Genomic DNA, 20,960 nt, shown 5'->3' with positions numbered 1-20,960 from the left:
GTAGCTTTGAAATGTTGATTGTTAAGAATTTGATAGTAGAAAAGCTCTTTAGATTGAGAGTTTTGATTTCCTTTTTGCATTAGGGTATCAACGATACAAATTAAACCAATTCATTATCAACACTTGGTTCTAAGTCGTGTTTATAAACTTTTACCAATTCCATTGCAGCAGCATACAAATTTGCAGGGTGAATCTCCTCCAAGTGATTCAGAAATACAAACTCGAACGGTCAGCACCACATGCATTCAATGTTTCAATAAGAGAAACACGTTGCTGATTGTACTTCTGTTTCTGCGTTAATCTAGATCGCCCCCTAATTTGATAATGTCAATCGTGTATGACATAGCTGACTGATCAGTGAGATAACAGGTTAGCGTCAGCCTCTTGCGCTTTGGCATAATCAAGCGGATTCAACTTCACATTTTTTTTTTCTCTGGGACGTAATTACACGTACAGGTCAATATCTGATAATAATCCTTTAGCAGTTTCTTCATATTTATCAAACTCGTCTCTTTTGCATTCAACAAATCACTTCAGTGATTCTAATGAACGCATGCCAGATTCAACAATCATTTTCAGCTCCTATTTTCAGTACTGGTTCGCTCCAAAATGTCTTTCCAAAAAATGGCAAATATAATGGTTTCGAGACCAATATTTTCCAAAAAATGGAAGCCGTTTTGCTCCTTATCAGAAGATAGAGCTTCTTTGATTTCAGAATAATCGTCCACAATGGCTTTCGTAGCTTCGGCTCGACAAGACCAGGAGCTATTGCCAGGCTGTTTCAATATGTAAAACTAGAGTTCTTTTCTTTCTGCCATAATTTTATCAAAAAGTTTTTGTGTATTTGCTGTGAAAAATACACAACATAGATGCTGAAAAAAATCTATCAACTGAACAGCTGATGAGCAAAAGTTAACAGCTGCTTTTTCGGCTGAAAGGGAATGAGCACAACATGGTTCAGACATCGACATATTATTTTTTCCCTAAATGTAAACTTACAGCCCTCTCCATTTGTCACTCATATTAGCAGTATTATCGTGTAATTGGCCCCGGCAATTGAGTACGTCAGTTTATTCGATGGTTGCCTAAAATTTTTAGTACAGCTTCTCCTTTGGCTTCAGTTTGGCTGCCGTTTGTTAAAAAGGTCAGAAATCTTTCCTTTGTATCGATCCTTCAGCTATCGAACAACTGTAGTAAGTTGATTGATATGAGATTCGTCGACTGTGGAGTCCATCTGCACCGGATAATACTTACATTTTTTAATTCTCGGTATTATTTAATTGAGGACTGTATCACCCATGGTACTAATCAGTTCTTCACAAATCGCAGACTAAAGATAATTGACACGATCGCTTCCTTTGTTTGCGTGCTCTATCGAATAAATACCGGGAAGGGGTTCACACTCGGCTAACAATTCCGAAATCCGAGTTAATTTCCAGTTCTCGGTGAACCTACAATTTCATCGTCAACTCGGAAACCCAATCCACTTTCCGCAATGAACTTAGTAGTACCAATGATAATTCCGAGGATTTTCTGCCAATATGGATTTTTTGTGCCTTTTGTATCGCTATCCTGTGACTTTTTCCCGTTGGTCTAAAGTCATTAACAATTCCAACTAAGTCTTTGAAATTCCGTGCTAGTATAGACGACCAGATGCATTCTCCTAGTCACATAAGCTTTTCCACTTTGAATTAATTTACACGCAAAGCAATATATTCCACCCGTAGTTGGAGAAAAACAAAGACAAATCGGTTGACAATCTCTTGATTATGAACATATTCTTCGAACATTTCCGAACAAAGTTTGAATTATCTCACTACTGATGTTGTAGAACTGAATTCTGCAAAGATACGTCGTCACAATTTGAAGTACTGCGGAACATTTTTCCAGCCAATATTTAAACATCTCTTCTGTAATACGGTCAGGCCCAAGACCAATATCATTTTTGAAACAACAAAATTCTGCTCACTCTTGATGCTAATTGTAAATGTTCGACGATTCTGTGGTGTCGCCCCATGCGACAGCTGGATCGTCTTGGATACTATTCAACAAATCTCCATCTACTGTTGAACCATCTCTTATATTTTTAGAAAGTTGAGGGACTTCTTGTTTGATAGACGTGATAAAATAATTGGTCAAGTTGGTCGTTTTAGCTAAAGTTTCTTCAGATTTATTTTCAGGTTCTGCTTGCAATTTGCTCTTCTGGGAACCACTAGCAAATACTCGAGGAGTTTTGTGAGGATCACAAATGTTTCCTCTATAAAAAAAAGTTCGAGTCTTAACCGTTGAGAAAACGTGTAGTTGCAAAAGGAAAGCTCTTAGCCAATTGGGAAACAGTCATGGAAAATTGATAATCGAGGAGAAACAAAAAATTAGCAGAATAAGTTAAACTAGATGTTGTATGGGGTCGTAAGAACACGAAAAGGAGTTATTAGTGCACATGGCGTGTTAGCAAATTACTTTATCCTTAAATGCACCATAATCTTGTTACTCTAAAATATTTTGCTGCTATATTTCACGATTACAAACCGGTATTTTTGTGCTGTCAGTGTTCATCTGCGTGCTCATCTGTTGCAGAAATAAACAAAGAAACACGGTACATCTCTAATTAACTACACTCGCTAGTGCATTCCGTGTGTCCCTGTGTATTCTGCAAAATGTGTAATGTTTACTGAGATCATTTCTCCATGTTATGAACGATCCCGTGTCTGCAAGGCGCATGACTAATAACGTAGATAACATTTATGATGCATAATTTGTGAATTAATTTGTTTATTACGAATTTGACCTTTTTTGTCAGTACATCGTCAGGTGCCGATTTTTTTACTTACTTTATTTTACACGTCTAGTTCCTTAGGGCCAAATTGAGGAGCAAATCTTCAATGCCTGGAACGTGTCAGGTCATGAAATTACGATTCAAAAGTATTAAGAGATAAAATCAAATGTTTATGAACCCAAGAAAGACAAGCCAATCAACAATATAACACAGGAGTCAGCTTAATTTTTCAAGAAACTCCTCGAAATAATGTAAGAAGTGATCCAAGAGGAATATTGTGGTAGCTTACTGAAAATGGATGTAGTAGTATTCTGCACACCTTTCCACGCAAGAGTCAAGGAAGTGCGATCCAAATACAATTTCTGCCTAGTAGTAACTGAATGAAAGTTGATAATTCCTGAGAATAAGCTAATATTGTTAATAAGAAATAACAGTAAAGAATATATGTGTTGAGAGGCCAATGTCAGAATACTCAGAATGGAGGTTAGCGAACATTAACACCACTTATTGCCCGAACCGCCGTTTCTGAGCTAAGAATATCCTTTGAGTATAGGAAGAGTTGCCCAAAAATATAATACCAAACATCATAAGCGAATGAAAATATGCAAAGTAGACTACTTTTGGTGTCGAAGTATAATTTATTTCAGACACTGTTCAAACAGTAAAAATGGCAGCATTAGGTCTTTGAACAAGATCGTGAACATGGGACTTTCATGACAGTTTACTATCTATCTGAACACCGAGAAATTTGAACTGCTCAGTTTCACTAATCATATGCCCATTCTGTGAAACTGAAACGTCGTATTTTGCTGAATTGTGTGTTAGAAAATGTAAAAACTGAGTCTTACTGTGATTCATTTTCTACAACCCATAACTTATGTCACAGACTGCACTATTAGAAACAGTCCTTTACTACCAAGCTAGTGTTGTCAGCAAAAATTTTAGATCATCTGTAATACTAGAGAGCATACCATTTATATAAATAAGGAACAGGAGAGACCCCAGCACTGATCTCTGAGGCAACCATTGCTCCACTCAGACCACACATCAAAACCATCCTCAACATTGTGTATAATGACCTATTTCTGTCTTGTTAAAGTAAGAGGTGGACCAATTGTGAGCAACCGATATTCCATAATGGTCCTACGTCTGGAGCAATATTTTGTGACCAACACAATGAAACGCCTTAGTTAAATCTAAAAGTATGCCTAGATTTCGAAAAAAATTTGTTTAATGCATCCAGTACCTCACAAAGAAAAGAGCATATAGCACTTTCAGTTGTTTAACCACTTCTAAAACCGAACTGAACATTTGACAGCAAATTATGTGAAATAAAATGATCAATTATTCTTACATACACAGCCTCTTCAATAATTTTAACAAATACTGATGGCATAGAAATAGGTTTGAAACCGTCTACTTTACCCCTTTCTCCCTTTTTATAAAGCGGCTTTACTACTGAGTAATTTAACTTCAAGAAACTGACAATTCTCGAAGGAAAAATTACAAATATGGCTTAGTACAAGGCTAACAAGTGCAGCACAGTACTTTTATATGCTGATAGGTACTCCATCATATCCGTGAGAGTCCTTAGTCTTCAGTGACTCGCTTCCCTCCTTGACAGTATGACATAGGAGTATTTCAGACAGCAGTCTCGGAAAGGCGTTTTCGGAGAGAGTTATGTGATTCCCTGTAGAAACTAAGTTTTTATTTATTTCACCAGCAATTTTCAGAAAGTGATTGTTAAATACTGCACATATATCTGACTTATCTATATCGAATACCACCGTTCTTGAGAAAGCGAAAATGAGCAGTGTAGAAGCTCCCATAATTGGGCACCATTACGTCAAATTCTATGCAGGTAAAAGGTCGCGAGATGTCCCTCTTAAACGCTATAATGATCAGCGTAAGAAAAATGTAAAAACCTTGAACATCGATCTAAGCAACTGGTCGAACATAGCAAAATATCGTAGTCGCTGGCACTCAACTACCTCGAATGTGCTTCAGAACTTTGAACGGGAACGTCGAAGACTGGAGAATGACAAACGCCAGAGATATTAACTACTCCAGACCCAGCTACGTCCTCCACCTTCCATCAATCATATGTAATTTCTGTGGTCGCATGTTCCATGATAGGATTGGACTACTAAGCCAACGAAGACATTTCCGCGCCTCCACCACGACAGGAAATCTCAGGAGAGAAATGAATACTCGGATAAGAGTATCATCCGACGACTATCTGACATAGCAGTGAGTACTTTACATATATCTGACTTAGCATTAACATAAATATTTTTACTACAAACTGACTTTATATCGTCGATCATGTACTCTTGACCAGACACTGATCATATGTTTTAACTTTATCCTGTGAACTAGCTGTTGAACTAGCTGTTCTATTTGTGTGTGACATGCTATTCGCCTTTGTAATAACATTTTTAAGCACCTTGGAACACTATTTGCGCTAGACTACAGTCGCTCGACTGTACTGCTTCTAACGTTTTGATATAATTTCCACTGAGCAGTGAGTGGTTCGTGATCCCGTCATCATGTATTTTATACCCTGTTTTTAACGTACTTCAACCTCACTATGTTAATTTAAATTACTACAGTCACAGAGTTGCTGCTTTGCCTCATCGTGAGTGGCGCTACCAACTTGTATCGATATATCCCCTCTCGTAGCATCTTTGCCCGACTGCTATTACTTCGTGGTCACTGTCTGTCGTAAAGGAGTTCAGGTCGCGAGTTCAGTCTGCCACTCAGTTGGAACGTGTCTGGACCGCAATCCGGATCTTTCAGTTCTGGAGTTGCTATGCGGCACAAGTGCAGTCGGGTTGGAGCAGTGAGGTCTGCGTCAACTGGCTCGCCCTACCATTGCCGCCACGCATCACTTGAGCCGGGCCATGGTCTTGGTGGATCGTCGGTCGGTCGTCCTACCAGATGAAGCGTTTTGGTTCACGGATCGTTCATGATTCGGCTGTGTGTGTGTGTGTGTGTGTGTGTGTGTGTGTGTGTGTGTGTGTGTCTGCGCGCGTGTATCTTCTCCCGATTTGCCTTCGTGCGTGCTTAGTTACCATGTTGTCGGCATTCTAGGGGCAGTCGGTTGGTTGGTGCGGACCAGGGAGCATATCTCCGCACGGTGCAATCGGCTGGGTCCACTGGTGGTGCCTGTGCAGTGTCTGAGTGTGGGTGGATCTGTCCGATCGCTAACAGCTTCGTGGCTCAGCGACCCAGGAGTTGAGTGGTATTTTAAGTGGTGTTTTAAGTACCCAAGCCACGTCCATTCATGTTGTGTGGTTCGTTTCGGCGGCTCGCTATTGGGTAGGTTTTCCTGTGAGCAACACCGAGCGTTTGTATTGCTGAAATTTAGCCGCCATGCGGTGGAGTTAACTATATTGGTTGACTACAATTCAAGTGCATCAGCGGAATTTTCGGCCTTGTGGCCCTTAGTGTTCCGGTTACCTGCACTGGCCACTAACGTAATTTCAGGCAGTGTCCTTTCCTCACCTGTTGCCGCTGTCCAACACGGTGTGGTTTCGACAGCTTAATTCATATACATAGTTGACTGTGGATAATTACGTCTGTAGCATTTTGTGTTTTAGTTCTCGTGTACCGATTGGTGGCAAGCAAGTCGTTTGTCGGTCGGTCTATGACTGTCCCTTGGTTGGGATCTGATGGATCAAGTGTAGTTAGGCTCACCACCTTACTCACCTAAGTGAACGAGGGCACACCAACCCCCTGGAGGCTTCTGAGTGCCGTTTTCTTTACTGTCTTCTTCACCGGTGTTTAATTGTTTATAATCTATCATACCCAAAGATTTAAAAAATTCTTGGTTTTACTGTGTTTTATGTAAATTAAAGGTCTTCACCTACGTATAAGTAAGTTTGAATTGCGGAAAGCTGATATTTGCTGAAAGGTTATTGCTGTTGTATTGTTTTTTTTTTTTTTTCGTGCTGTTTCAGCTACTTAAGGCTTATGATTATATTTCTTTTTTAAATTTTGGGAAATTAACTATCGGCCTTCAGCCGCTTGGAACCTTATTCATAAAGTTACCTTTCAATCTTAAACATTGCGGCCTTCTGCCTTTGAAATGTTATAGTAATTTTTATTAAAATCTTGAAAATTTTATTGTGGGCCTTCAGCCGTTTGTACTGCATCTTGTTTATGTTTGTCTATCCACTTTTGCCTTGAGGCTTTCAGTTTAACTGCGTGTCCTCAGTCACTTGAAATTTACCTTGTTGATTTTGAAGATTTCTTGTTTGGAGGCCTTCAGCCATGAAAGACTTGGAGTTTGGAACACGTAGTTGTAAAAGTTCGGCTATGCTTTGGTGGTAAATGTGTTATCAAATTACAATAAATTACAATTTCGAGGTGAAACTGACCGATACCTTACTTGGCCCTTTCCACAATCCTAATCGTCTCTTCTGCCCAGCGGGTTTAGATGGCGTTTCACCCACTTTGTTCTACATGATATCCATATCCTATTATTCAGTCACCTAGACTGTCCTTTAGTGCTATTACACTGTTTAGAACGCTCTAAAGGAGCATAAGAAATGTGTTAAGGAAAGCATTATATTTGTCATCTGTGTTATTGGGACTGTAAACATCCTGCCATTGTTGTTTAAAAAACTCCCTGTTGCCATCGGATTAAGCCTGGGTGGATTAGTGAGATAAGGATATCATGTAGAACATATTTGTAATTATGTCAGAATGTTATAAGTAGACACAATCGAGTTACAGTCGCCTAAATTTTAAACATAATTTAATGCGAAGGCACTAGGTCGTGTACACAGAACTCATAGTGCCACTCAAAAAGCGAAAATATTTTTTCCGTGTGTGAATTACTAGTTCGCGTTTTCATTTTGTGGGTAAATAAACTTCGATACCTAGGACATACGGCACAGCTGTAAAAATTAAGAAAATGGGATGTATGAACAATGTTAGGAAGACGAAATGTGACACTAAGTGTTTATTGTTTGCTGAACAATTTATAAAGCACATAACATGCCAAAAACGTAGAAAATCACATAGAAATAGGAAAAAAGCTCTTCAACTGTGACTTGTGAAACTAAAAAACGAGAATAAAGGAAAAGTAATTGAAGGAAACGCTAATATATTTACTGAATATACAGCAAAATGCAACAAATAACACTGGAAAGTGAAATCCAAAACATGTTATCGTGCTTAACGCTTGGAGGAAACTAAAAGATCGCCGCAAATTGTACACTGCGTAAGAAAAACTTTAGCTGTTCTGAAAGAATATAGTGACCACAGAAATTGAGAAGATGACTCTGTAATTAACGATGTTCCAGAAAGGAACATGGGAATAAATGAAAATCTAATTGGTGAGGCAAATGAAGTAAAAACCTAAAACGTTTCTAAACTAATGTGAGGAATTTATGAAGAAACTTCAGTACATCATTTACGAACATGGTAAATTTAGGGGCAAGGTGATTATTTGAGAATAAACTGAGAAACACACCTAACGTGGACAAAATCGTCAATTTGAGTTGCATAAGATATTACTGCATCTATTCAACAAATTACGAATGAAATAGTGACTGGGACAGAATACGCTTTTTATCCGAACGAAAATAGTCAAGGACCTCAGTCTATCACCCAAAGACGATAGAAGAAATTAGCTTATCTGGCGTCGGGGAGGGGACAATACGTGCTTCCACGTAAGTGGTCGGATGTCCTAGAATTTATTCGCGCACTTGGCCGTGTTATAATCTATTTGGACGGCTAAAGTCTTTACCTGGCTCCTTTGCATGCAGTGAGGGGGATGTTCGCCAGGCGGAGCGAACGGAAGAAGAAAGGAACGAGATGAAGGAGGAACATCGTCTCAGAGAGATCGGACCGCTCACCCGGAAAATGAAATTTTTACGGGAATTTTCCTCTTCATTGCACAGCCGGTGGCGGAGTATTGGTTGTGGATGGATTATGGTCTTGGCTAGGATTCCTGGTCCACACCTCTGTAATATCCTGGTCCTGGATCAGTTTCTTGTGCCAGAATATTTCTTATTGTTGAACACAGAGAAATAAAATTTCACCATGGATGCGACAGAAGTACGTACTGACTCCAAGAACGAATGCACACTACTACGAATGTGGAAAGGATGAATAACGGAACTATGGGGGTCAAAGGCGATTGACGCCCAGCCGTTTAGATGTAGAGCACGGGACAGAGACTATTCGGTGTGAGATAAGGAAAAGCTTGCAGTTACAATATAAGTGCAACGATTGGCAGCTGACTCCGAAATAAATGTGACATAAGGACAGTGTCTTCAAAACGTCCTGACCGACAGGGACCAGAAGTGAGTGTCACTAGTCAATGAAAATCTTCTGAGATAAGGCGTAGGGCCAGTGTTGCCTCGTGTGTTCCTATATTTCTCCGTAAGCCACAGATCTTTCCCGAGATCGGCTTCAGCAGATATTCTACATCTGCGTCTACAAGGATACTCTGCAATTAACATTTAAGTGCCTGGCAGAGGGTTCATCGACCCACCTTCACAATTCTGTATTATTCCAATCTCGTATAGCGTGCGGAAAGAATGAGCACCTATATCTTTCAGTACGAGCTCTGATTTCCCTTATTTTATCGTGGTGATCGTTCCTCCCTATGTAGGTCGGTGTCAACAAAATGTTTTCGCATTCGGAGGAGACATTTGGTGACTGGAATTTCGTGAGAAGATTCCGTCGCAACGAAACACGCCTTTCTTTCAATGATTTCCAACCCAAATCCTGTATCATTTCTGTGACACTCTCTCCCATATTTCGCGACAATACAAAACGTGCTGCCTTTCTCTGAACTTTTTCGATGTACTCCGTCAGCCCTATCTGGTAAGGATCCCACTGCACTTTTTGTCTCAGTATTTTGAAATCATGTCGTATTAAACTGAAACTTCTGACAGCGCCTACTATCTTTGGAATTGGACTTAACGAATTCATCTCAGACTGACGGTATTTTCAGATCTCTTACATCTCGTACACTGGGTGGAATAGTTTTATATCAGTACTACTGAGGAATTTCACCTCCTCCAGGTGCCTTGTTTCGACTTACAGTGCTTTGTCCAGCTCTTCTCGCAGTATTCTATCTCCCATCTCATCTTCATCTCCTTCCTCTTCCATTTCTGTATTATTGCTTTCAAGTTCGTTTGCCTTCGGATTTAGCCGGCCGATGTGGCCGAGTGCTTCTAGGCGCTTCAGTCTGGAACCGCGCGACCGCTACAGTCACAGGTTCGAATCCTGCCTCGGGCATGGATGTGTGAGGTGTCCTTAGTTAGGCTTAAGTAGTTCTACATTCTAGGGGACTGATGACCTCAGATGTCAAGTCCCATAATGCTCAGAGCCGTTTGAACCATTTTTTTTCCTTTCGGCATTCCCTTGTTTGCTTAGTAACGGTTTCCAATCTCAGCTATTGATGTTCCTACAAACGGTATTCTGAACTGGATGAAGTCTCCATATGTAAAAGTAACTTTGGGCGTGCCTAAGAGGAGCGTTAAAGGACCATTACTTTTCATAATATACATAGATGATCTAGAAAATAACGTCGGAAGTTACAAGAGGCTTTTTGTGTATGATACCATTGCGTATGCAGAAGTCGCGACGGTGAAAATTGTCGCGAATTGTGGAGCACCGACGCTTGATGCAGGGAATGGGAATTGAACAACAACATAAACAAATGTAATGCATCGCTAATACAAAGAGAGAAAAACACTTTATTATGTGGTTGCAAAACCGCAGAGCAACCACTGGAAGCAGTTACTTCCACAAATACCTATGAGTGAGCGTACACAACGATGTGAAATGGAACGGCCACATAAAACTAATCGTGACTATTTCAGCTGTCAGATTGCGATTCATTGCTGGAATCCTCAGGAAATGTAATCCATAAACAAAGTAAGTAGCATACGAAATACTTCTTTGATAAGTACTTGATTATTGCTCATCAGTATGGGATCAGTACAAGATTGAAGCCGGCCGTCGTGGCCGAGCGGTTCTAGGCACTTCAGTCTGGAACCGCGCGACCGCTACGGTCGCAGGTTCGAATCCTGCCTCGGGCATGGATGTATGTGATGTCCTTAGGTTAGTTAGGTTTAAGTAGTTCTAAGTCTGGGGGACTGATGATCTCAGATGTTAAGTCCCATAGTGCTCAGAGCCATTTGAACCAAGATTGAGCTGATAAAGGGAATAAAGAATATCCAAGTTCTGGAAAGTTTTCAGATGTTTTCTGGTAAGACCCAAACTGCTGAGGTCATCGGTCCTTAAGCCTACACACTACTTAATCTAACTTAAACTAACTTACGCTATGGACAACACACACGCCCATGCCCGAGGGAGGACTCGAACCTCCGACGGGGCGAGCAGTACGGACCGTGACAAGGTGCCCTAGACCGCGCGGCTACACCGCGCGGCATATGTTTTCTGCTATTGTAAATATTTCACTTTTACTGTACGGGGACGAAGATGCGTGAGCGCGCTGAACGAGTAGTGAATAAGATACATGACTCTGTGTTTAATGTAATCTGTGGTGCGCTTGGTGGCCAGTCAGTTGATCAGCGGGAGGGCATTCTTATTAGAAGCTTTCAGTGATTGTTCTGGACTTTTGTAATCATACAATAAAGAGTCTTTCTACCTATGTATTAGTAATACAATGCGTTTGTTTATTTTGTGGGTCAATTGCCATTTCCTGCACCAAGCGTCGATCCTCCAGAAAAGGAGTTCTGAAATCTGTGAATCTGGGAGAAATTAGCTGGAATACTTTATTATGGAGATGAAAGCTTGTTTGTAGAGATATTCTCTTGACTGTATGGAGGAGAAGATTTTTGGAGGAATATTTCAAGGTAACCAATGCACGTGCAAGAATGAAATGTTTGAGAGTCAGAACTGTTAATTGAATGATATCTTTGCCCCTTCGATAACTAATAATGATAATGGTGTCCCATACTCGTGTCAATCTAATCTCTTTGTTTTCATTATGACACAAATAACACAATTGGTTTAAATATCTATAATTTGGGTAATGAGTGAATTCTGTAATTGTTACAGTCTTCTTACGTTGTACATCTTTTTTGACAATAATCAGAGTTAAATTTTTCGAGAGCTCCTTTCTGTAAGTAAAACCCCCTCCCATCATTCCTTAAATGTTTTGTCGTGTGTGCGTTGCGCCTTACACTACAAGCAGCGACAGACTGTTTCTGACAAACAAAGAAAAATTCAATGGTGAGCAGATTACTTTTCTTTAGCTGCTTCAATTGACGAGTGTGACGGACAATGTGCGTAATTGGATTTACGCCCTTTTTCAGTCAAAGTGCTAAATCGATAACTCCATATTTGAATTACCCACCCTGAAAATTTCAGCTCGATATCTTTGGCGTAGACTAAGCAATCATCCTAAGAATGCGGTGGATGACAGGCAGTTGTCACCTTGTTCACTGCATGTATGTTATTCTATCGACTCTGAGTTCCATTGCGTGTCAACTTGTGTGATGTAATGAGTGATAACGAATCATAAAATTTCTTTACAGAAGAAAAGAACAAAAGAAACAATGGGAAAAGCTATAGAAGAAAGTTGAAGAAGAGGGAAACTGTATTCAAAAGAAGAGTATGTCGTAATCCTTAAAAAATACAGGGAGAAACCAGACCCATTTCAAGTCATTGACGGAAGTGAGCTTATTAAAGATTGGAAGAAAAGTTTAATGGGCTTCTTCTCATCAATTTCCTTTCCAGTTGCAGTCATATTTGAGGATGCACTTTGGCAGTCATGCACAATCGGTGCTTCAAAATCATATTGGAAGGTCTTTATACCCTTTAAGATCATTAAGAAATCAACAAGACTCCCTGAAGATATTTCATTTTTATCATCAATAGAGAAACCAACTGTAGCAGCAGCAAAGTTGGACATTCAAGACCTGTTGCGCTTTCTTCCTGATGCAATAAAAGGCTGGTATGAAGAACTTCTAGACAGAGTAAACAGTGATCCTGAACTGGAAAATAAACTATAATGGCCATGAACATAATTTTTTTTAATGTACAGTTTAACTGGATATTAATAAAAGCCATTTTCAATTTTCTTGATATTTTGTAGAGGTATCATGGTTTGACGGAAAAAGGCGTGAACTATTTATCATATTTTGGATAATAAATCACAAATGGAAGAAATATCTTCAGTTATATGGAATGATTCTGTATGTTGAAAGTATGGTTTAAGACAAAATTATTAATCATTGAAATATAACTGTTTTTCAAATATATGAGGGCAGTTCAATAAGTAATGCAACACATTTTTTTTTCTCGGCCAATTTTCGTTGAAAAAACCTGAAATTTCTTGTGGAATATTTTCAAACATTCCCGCTTCGTCTCGTATAGTTTCATTGACTTCCGACATGTGGCAGCGCTGTACGGAGCTGTTAAAATGGCGTCTGTAACGGATGTGCGTTGCCAACAACGGGCAGTGATCGAGTTTCTTTTGGCGGAAAACCAGGGCATCTCAGATATTCATAGGCGCTTGCAGAATGTCTACGGTGATCTGGCAGTGGACAAAAGCACGGTGAGTCGTTGGGCAAAGCGTGTGTCATCATCGCCGCAAGGTCAAGCAAGACTGTCTGATCTCCCGCGTGCGGGCCGGCCGTGCACAGCTGTGACTCCTGCAATGGCGGAGCGTGCGAACACACTCGTTCGAGATGATCGACGGATCACCATCAAACAACTCAGTGCTCAACTTGACATCTCTGTTGGTAGTGGTGTCACAATTGTTCACCAGTTGGGATATTCAAAGGTTTGTTCCCGCTGGGTCCCTCGTTGTCTAACCGAACACCATAAAGAGCAAAGGAGAACCATCTGTGCGGAATTGCTTGCTCGTCATGTGGCTGAGGGTGACAATTTCTTCTCAAAGATTGTTACAGGCTATGAAACTTGGGTTCATCACTTCGAACCTGAAACAAAACGGCAATCAATGGAGTGGCGCCACACCCACTCCCCTACCAAGATATAGTTTAAAGCCATACCCTCCGCCGGTAAAGTTATGGTTACAGTCTTCTGGGACGCTGAAGGGGTTATTCTGTTCGATGTCCTTCCCCATGGTCAAACGATAAACTCTGAAGTGTATTGTGCTACTCTTCAGAAATTGAAGAAACGTCTTCAGCGTGTTCGTAGGCACAAAAATCTGAACAAACTTCTCCTTCTTCATGACAACACAAGACCTCACACAAGTCTTCGCACCCGAGAGGAGCTCACAAAACTTCAGTGGACTGTTCTTCCTCATGCACCCTACAGCCCCGACCTCGCACCGTCGGATTTCCATATGTTTGGCCCAATGAAGGACGCAATCCGTGGGAGGCACTACGCAGATGATGAGGAAGTTATTGATGCAGTACGACGTTGGCTCCGACCTCCGACATCGACCAGTGGAATGGTACCGTGCAGGCATACAGGCCCTCATTTCAAGGTGGCGTAAGGCCGTAGCATTGAATGGAGATTACGTTGAAAAATAGTGTTGTGTAGCTAAAAGATTGGGGAATAACCTGGTGTATTTCAATGCTGCATAAAATAACCCCTGTTTCAGAAAAAAAAGTGTTGCATTACTTATTGAACTGTCCTCGTATATAAACACGCAAATCTTCTACGCACTTTTCCCGGAAATGCACTTTTCGGACTTACGCCCATAGTCCATCAAACTCCTCAATTTGCTTTCGAGTACGTCAATGCACCAAACACAGAACAGCTTGCTGAGGAAGAAGCAAGTTACTTTTTTTTTCAGGGCCGATCTCACTCTGCATTCTTGAGAGCAAACAGTACGTAGTTAGAATTTTCAGAATGGTGCCAAGTGAGCATGTTAATTTACAGTGAACAGTGAAGGTAATCTTAAAGAGTTATTTTCTTCAGAGTTGAGCAATATTTTATTTTGTGGATATAGTCAGTCATTGCACTTAATCTTACGTAACTTTCATAAAGTACTTGAGTATCGAGTTTCAGTTAAACAGTTTTGATTGAGTATACAATTAGCTCTTTTTCGAATTTAATTAGATTCATTTTCATTATTTCAAATTTATCATTTCCCTAAGATAAAAGTTTTGTTCCTGGACAGTGTTTACGTGCGCAATACAGGGCCAGCCAACAGTCAGTATTGCTAAGCAGTTGAATACAATATCTTCAGGAAACGTTAGACGACGAGAAAGTTTTTGATAAAGAATATTCAGAATTTCACATGTAGGTAAATTACGTAAAATCTTACTCTTCCCTTAGTTATCACGAAAGTGTCACAGATATGATCAACCAACTCCAGTTGCACATGTTGCAAGAGAGCCGTTCTGCATCGCGTTGTGGTTTACTGTTAAAGTTCAAAGATCGTACTTTCCTAGAAGAGTCAATAAATATATTGCTTCCTCGTATGCTCGCGAAACGACTACGAAGGTGAGATTAAAGTGATTTTTTATTTTTATTTATTTATTTATTGTTCCGTGGGACCACATTTAGGAGAAGTCTCCATGGTCATGGAACGAGTCAATACATGAAATTATAACACGATTGTAGAAACAGATAAAATGAAATATAAGAAACATATTCAGGCGACAAGTCGTTAGCCCACATGGAGGCTTCCGGCAATCTTTTTTCCCCCCGAACTATTTGCGACTGGATCAGGAAAGAGCTGGAAGTGAGACTGACACACAAAGTACCCTCCGCCACACAACGCAAAGTGGCTTGCTGAGTACTGGTGCTGATCAATCGGTTTACATCGGAAAGCAGTTGCTGCTGTGAAAGAATGTAGCTCCGTCAAAACTACTTTTCGAAGAGGCGGTGAGAAGGGAATTGCATGTAGTGGACATTTCGAGTACAGTACTTCACATAAACTTGACCACATAACACAGGAGCTCTTCAGTGACTCATCTGAGGCGGGTAATTTTGCGTTTTTCAAATGATGAAAGGTCCGAGTGCACGGACTGTCAATGAGACATTTAACCTGCAGACGTGGAGGATTATTTCAGACCAGAGATGATTCTGCGATGTTTCCCGAGCATTTTTGTAATCATGACGCTTGCCGACTCCTTCAGGGCATTGTGTGAAGCAGGATGTTTATTTCGACATACTCGGTGACAAAGTGTTGCTCTGTCTTCTGTATCTTCATGATGACTACGCTGTGGACATTTCCGTCTTACGAGATGTCAACAGCCCAATTCACAGGGTTGTACGCATGTGTTCCAGGCACCTATAGCCACAAATGATTGACTTTGTCACTCGATTTTTATCCCACGGAAAGCATCTTGGGTGGAACATAGCAATCAACATCCAAAAATTTCGTAGCTCTCGATCATTACCGAGTGGCATGAGATGAAGTGGCACATTATCTAAGGCAAGGTATCCGAATACCTATTAGTGGACATTAGTATGGGATATGTCCATCATCGCCTTCTTGACAACTGGAATTCTACCGGGGACGCTTTCAATGAAGTGTCTGAATATCTGTGGACGAATAGCAGTCCATTCTTCCGCAAGAGTCGAGATCAGAAGAGGCAGTGATGTTGGATGCTGGAGTCTAGTGCAAAGTCGAAGTTCTAACTCATCCCAAAGGTGTTCAGGTCGGGACTCTAGGCAGACCAGTGTCATACAGAAATGTTATTGTTCACATATCATTGCCTCATAAACGCTGCTTTATGAGAGATGGCATTGTCACGCTGACACAATCACTGTCTCCAAACTCTTCATCTATAAGAATAACATAATGCTGAAAAACGTGTCTATATCCTTCTGTAATCAACGTTCTCCTAAGCGCAATAATGGGATTTTAACCACGAAAAACAGCCCCATATTGTGACATAACTTCCTAAATACATATACCTTTCTGACAGATTTCCAAAGGGTGTAGCCTGATTATCAAATCGCTTGTTTCCAGTCATCCGTTGTCCATTGGCTTCACGCTTCTCACCATCAAGCGTTGCTTAGCACTGACTACAGAAATGCCTATTTTACGAGGAACTGATCGACCATTACACTCTATCCTCCCTAGCTCCCTATGCAGAGACTTTGTACTAATAGGATTGCTGATGTCATATTCGAAGGCTGCAGTAATTCCTTCCGCTGGTTTCAAGCGAATTTTTTATAGCCACTCTCTGTAATGACGGTCTCCATCATTACATGGGCCTGCTCTGTCTTAGCTCAGCTGTGGTGGTTCCTTCATACTGCCAGTTCACATTCACTTCACCATCAGTCGACTTGGGCAGCTTTAGATGGGTTGAAATGTTTTTGATGGATTTTTGACACAGTGGCATCCACTGACTAGTCTACAGTCCAAATCTACATCTACACCTACATCTACATCTATGTCTACATCTACATCTACATCTACATTGATACTCCGCAAGCCACCCAACGGTGTGTGGCGGAGGGGACTTTACGTGTCACTGTCATTACCTCCCTTTCCTGTTCCAGTCGCGTATGGTTCGCGGGAAGAACGACTGTCTGAAAGCCTCCGTGCGCGCTCTAATCTCTCTAATTTTACATTCGTGATCTCCTCGGGAGGTATAAGTAGGGGGAAGCAATATATTCGATACCTCATCCAGAAACGCACCCTCTCGAAACCTGGCGAGCAAGCTACACCGCGATGCAGAGCGCCTCTCTTGCAGAGTCTGCCACTTGAGTTTATTAAACATCTCCGTAACGCTATCACGGTTACCAAATAACCCTGTGACGAAACGCGCCGCTCTTCTTTGGATCTTCTCTATCTCCTCCGTCAGACCGATCTGGTACGGATCCCACACTGATGAGCAATACTCAAGTATAGGTCGAACGAGTGTTTTGTAAGCCACCTCCTTTGTTGATGGACTACATTTTCTAAGCACTCTCCCAATGAATCTCAACCTGGTACCCGCCTTACCAACAATTAATTTTACATGATCATTCCACTTCAAATCGTTCCATGGATACTCTGCAAACCACAGTACAGTGACTGGCAGAGGGTTAATCGAACCACGTTCACAATAATTCTCTATTGTTGCACTAACAGGGCGCGGAAAAACGAACAGCTATATCTTCCCGTGCGAGCTGTGATATTCCTTAATTTATTATGATGATCGTTTCTCCCTTTGTAGGTCGGCGTCAACAAAATATTTTCGCATTCGGAGGAGAAAGTTGGAGACTGAAAATTCGTGAGAAGATTCCAGCGCAACGAAAAACGCCTTTGTTTTAATGATGTCCATCCCAAATGCTGCATTATATCCGTGAAACTCTCTACCCTATTTTGCGATGATACAAAATGCGCTACTCTTCGTTGAACTTTCTCGATGTACTCCGTCAGTCCTATGTGGTAAGGATCCCACACCGCGCAGCAGTGCTCCAAAAGAAGAAGAAAAAGCGTAGTGCAGGCAGTCTCTTTAGTAGAGCTGTTACATTTTCTAAGTGTACTGCCAATAAGACGCAGTTTTTGGTTTCCATCCAAACAACATGTTCTACTTGTTTTTCAATTTAAATTGTTCGAAGTTGTAATTCCTACGTATTTGTTCGAATTTACGGCCTTTAGATTAGACTGCGCGATCGTGTAACAGAAGTTTGACGGATTCCTTTTACCACTCATGTGGATGACTTCACACTTTTCATTATTTAGGGCCAATTGCCAATTTTCGCACCGTTCATATATCTTTTCTAAATCGTTCTAAAATTTTGTTTTATCTTCTGATGACTTTAATAGACGATAAACGGCAGCATCATCTGCTCAGATTGTCTCCTAAATCGTTTATATAGATGAAGAACAGCAGAGGGCCTGTAACACTACCTTGGCGAAAGCCAAAAATGTTTTCTATTTTGATCTATGACTTTCCGTGAATTTTTTCGAACTGTGACCTCTGTGACAGGAAATCACGAATCCAGTCACACAACTGAGACGATATTCCACAAGCACGTCAAGCCGCTTGTGTGCTACACTGTCACAAGCCTTCTGGAAATCCAGAAATACGGAATCAATTTGAAATACGTGGTCAATCTCAACACTTCGTGTTTGTAAAGAGCTAATTGTGTTCCACAAGAACTATGTTCTCTAAATCCGTGTTGACTGTATGTCAATAAAGCTATAAAGCGTTCTCTTCGAGGTAATTCACAATCTTTGAACGCAATATATGTTCCAAACTCTTGCTGCATATCGACGTAAACGTTATGGATCTGTAGTTTAGTGGGATACTGCTACTACCTTTCTTCAATATTGGTGTGACTCTTGCAACTTTAGTCTTTGGGTACGGATCTTTCGTCGAGCTAGCGGTTGTACAAGATTGTTAGGTATGGAGCTACCGCATTAGCATACTCTCAAAAGGAACCGAATTGGTGTACGGTCTGGACTAGAAGACTTGCTTTTATTAAGTGATTTAAGTTGCGTCAGTACTTCGAGGATATCTACTTCTAAGTTACTCATGTTGGCAGCCGTTCTTGATTCGAATTCTGGAATATTTACTTTGCATTTTTTGGAGAAGGACATTCTAAAGGCTGCTTTCGCAACACTGTCGTCGATAGTATTTCAATTGCTATCGCTTAGAGAAGGGATTGTCTGTGTCTTGCCGCTAGCATACTTTACATACAACCAGAATCTCTCCGAATTTTCTGGAAGGTTTAGAGCTAATGTTTCGTTGTGGAAACTATTGTAAGCATCTCGTATTGATGTCCGCGCTCGATTACGAACTTCTGTAAAAAAATCACCAGTCTTGGAGATTTTCTGTTCGTTTAAATTTTGCATGCTTTTTCGTTGTTTCTGCGACAGTGTTCTGAAAAAATGTCTCTGAGCACTATGGGACTCAACTGCTGAGGTCATTAGTCCCCTAGAACTTAGAACTAGTTAAACCTAACTAACCTAAGGACATCACAAGCATCCATGCCCGAGGCAGGATTCGAACCTGCGACCGTAGCGGTCTTGCGGTTCCAGACTGCAGCGCCTTTAACCGCACGACCACTTCGGCTGGCCTGTGTTCTGACCCGTCTTGTATCCCAAGGGGGATGAGCTCCGTCGTTTGTTAATTTATTGGGTAAATATTTGAGGCCACTTTGCTGTTACTCCTTCTCTACTGACAACACAATACTCCCTGGTTCCTTTTATAGCGGTAGGTCCACTTTTCCTCTCTTGACATCTAGCCATCACTTCCGCATTACAGTGGGATGTTACGATACTTTCGACGAGCTAGTGTGTACCGGAAGAAACTTATGGATACTTTCTTTCGCCAAATAGAGGACACTGATAAGACTAGAGGCGATATTAGCGTCATGAATCCAGGGCGTCTGGTTTGGTTAGTGCCCATCACCGCTCCCGAGTAGACACGCCCGACCAGATGACTTGGATCATTCTACAGTACCGTAAATTAATTTTGAGATGCGTGCGTATGTGTGTGTGTGTGTGTGTGTGTGCGTGTGTGGTGTGTAGGCAGTGTCTGCAACAGTGGAGAGGCAATAGAAGGATGTGGGCCAGGCGATAAGTGGACGCGGTGGATCTGAAGAGCTGCGCTGGCGGGTCGTTAACGGGCCGGAGCGATCGACAATGGGCGTAGGAAAGCCGCCTGCTTCTGCTATTAGGATCGTAATTAGGGTCGCCACGGTCAGTGGGGCACCACGCCCAGCCCTCCTACTGAATGTTCTCCCTATCGGCTGGCCAATTGGTTTTGCGAGGCGTTCCGGGCATTGGCAGCACCACTGGGTGCGCAGAGTCTGCGGTAATCTAACAAGTTTACAGCCGCTAGAACGTACGTTAACGAGAGGCGGAGGGTACGAATGCGGATCTGTAGCACGGCGTGTGCGTGAGAGAGCGCGCTTGTGTGTGCGTGTGTGTGTGTGTGTGTGTGTGTGTCTGTGTCTGTGTCTGTGTGTGTGTGTGAAGCAAGAAGTGGATGCCAGTTCGCACAGAGATGCTGCAGTCTGCTACGTTATTACCGTTACAGTTATACAACCGCGGCCATTAACTGTTCATTTGTCGTTTTGTGGTGGCCATTCCTGGTGTAGTGCTGCTGACGTTGTGCTAGCCCGTAGGTCCCTCTTGGTCATTCTAAACCACAGGGTATTTCAAAGACGTTCATCCGATTTCACAAAATTGTACTTTCATTGTAAACCATAAAGTGTACCACAAACATTCACCTGATTTGACAAAATTATATGCTTATTTTTCTGTATTCTTCCTACCATTACAGTACGTAACACAAAAATTACCTCGTTTTCACATTTA

Source organism: Schistocerca americana, chromosome 8 (genome assembly GCF_021461395.2).
Source record: "Schistocerca americana isolate TAMUIC-IGC-003095 chromosome 8, iqSchAmer2.1, whole genome shotgun sequence".
Classification (NCBI taxonomy): domain Eukaryota; kingdom Metazoa; phylum Arthropoda; class Insecta; order Orthoptera; family Acrididae; genus Schistocerca; species Schistocerca americana.
Note: the sequence above shows the minus strand (reverse complement) of the source record.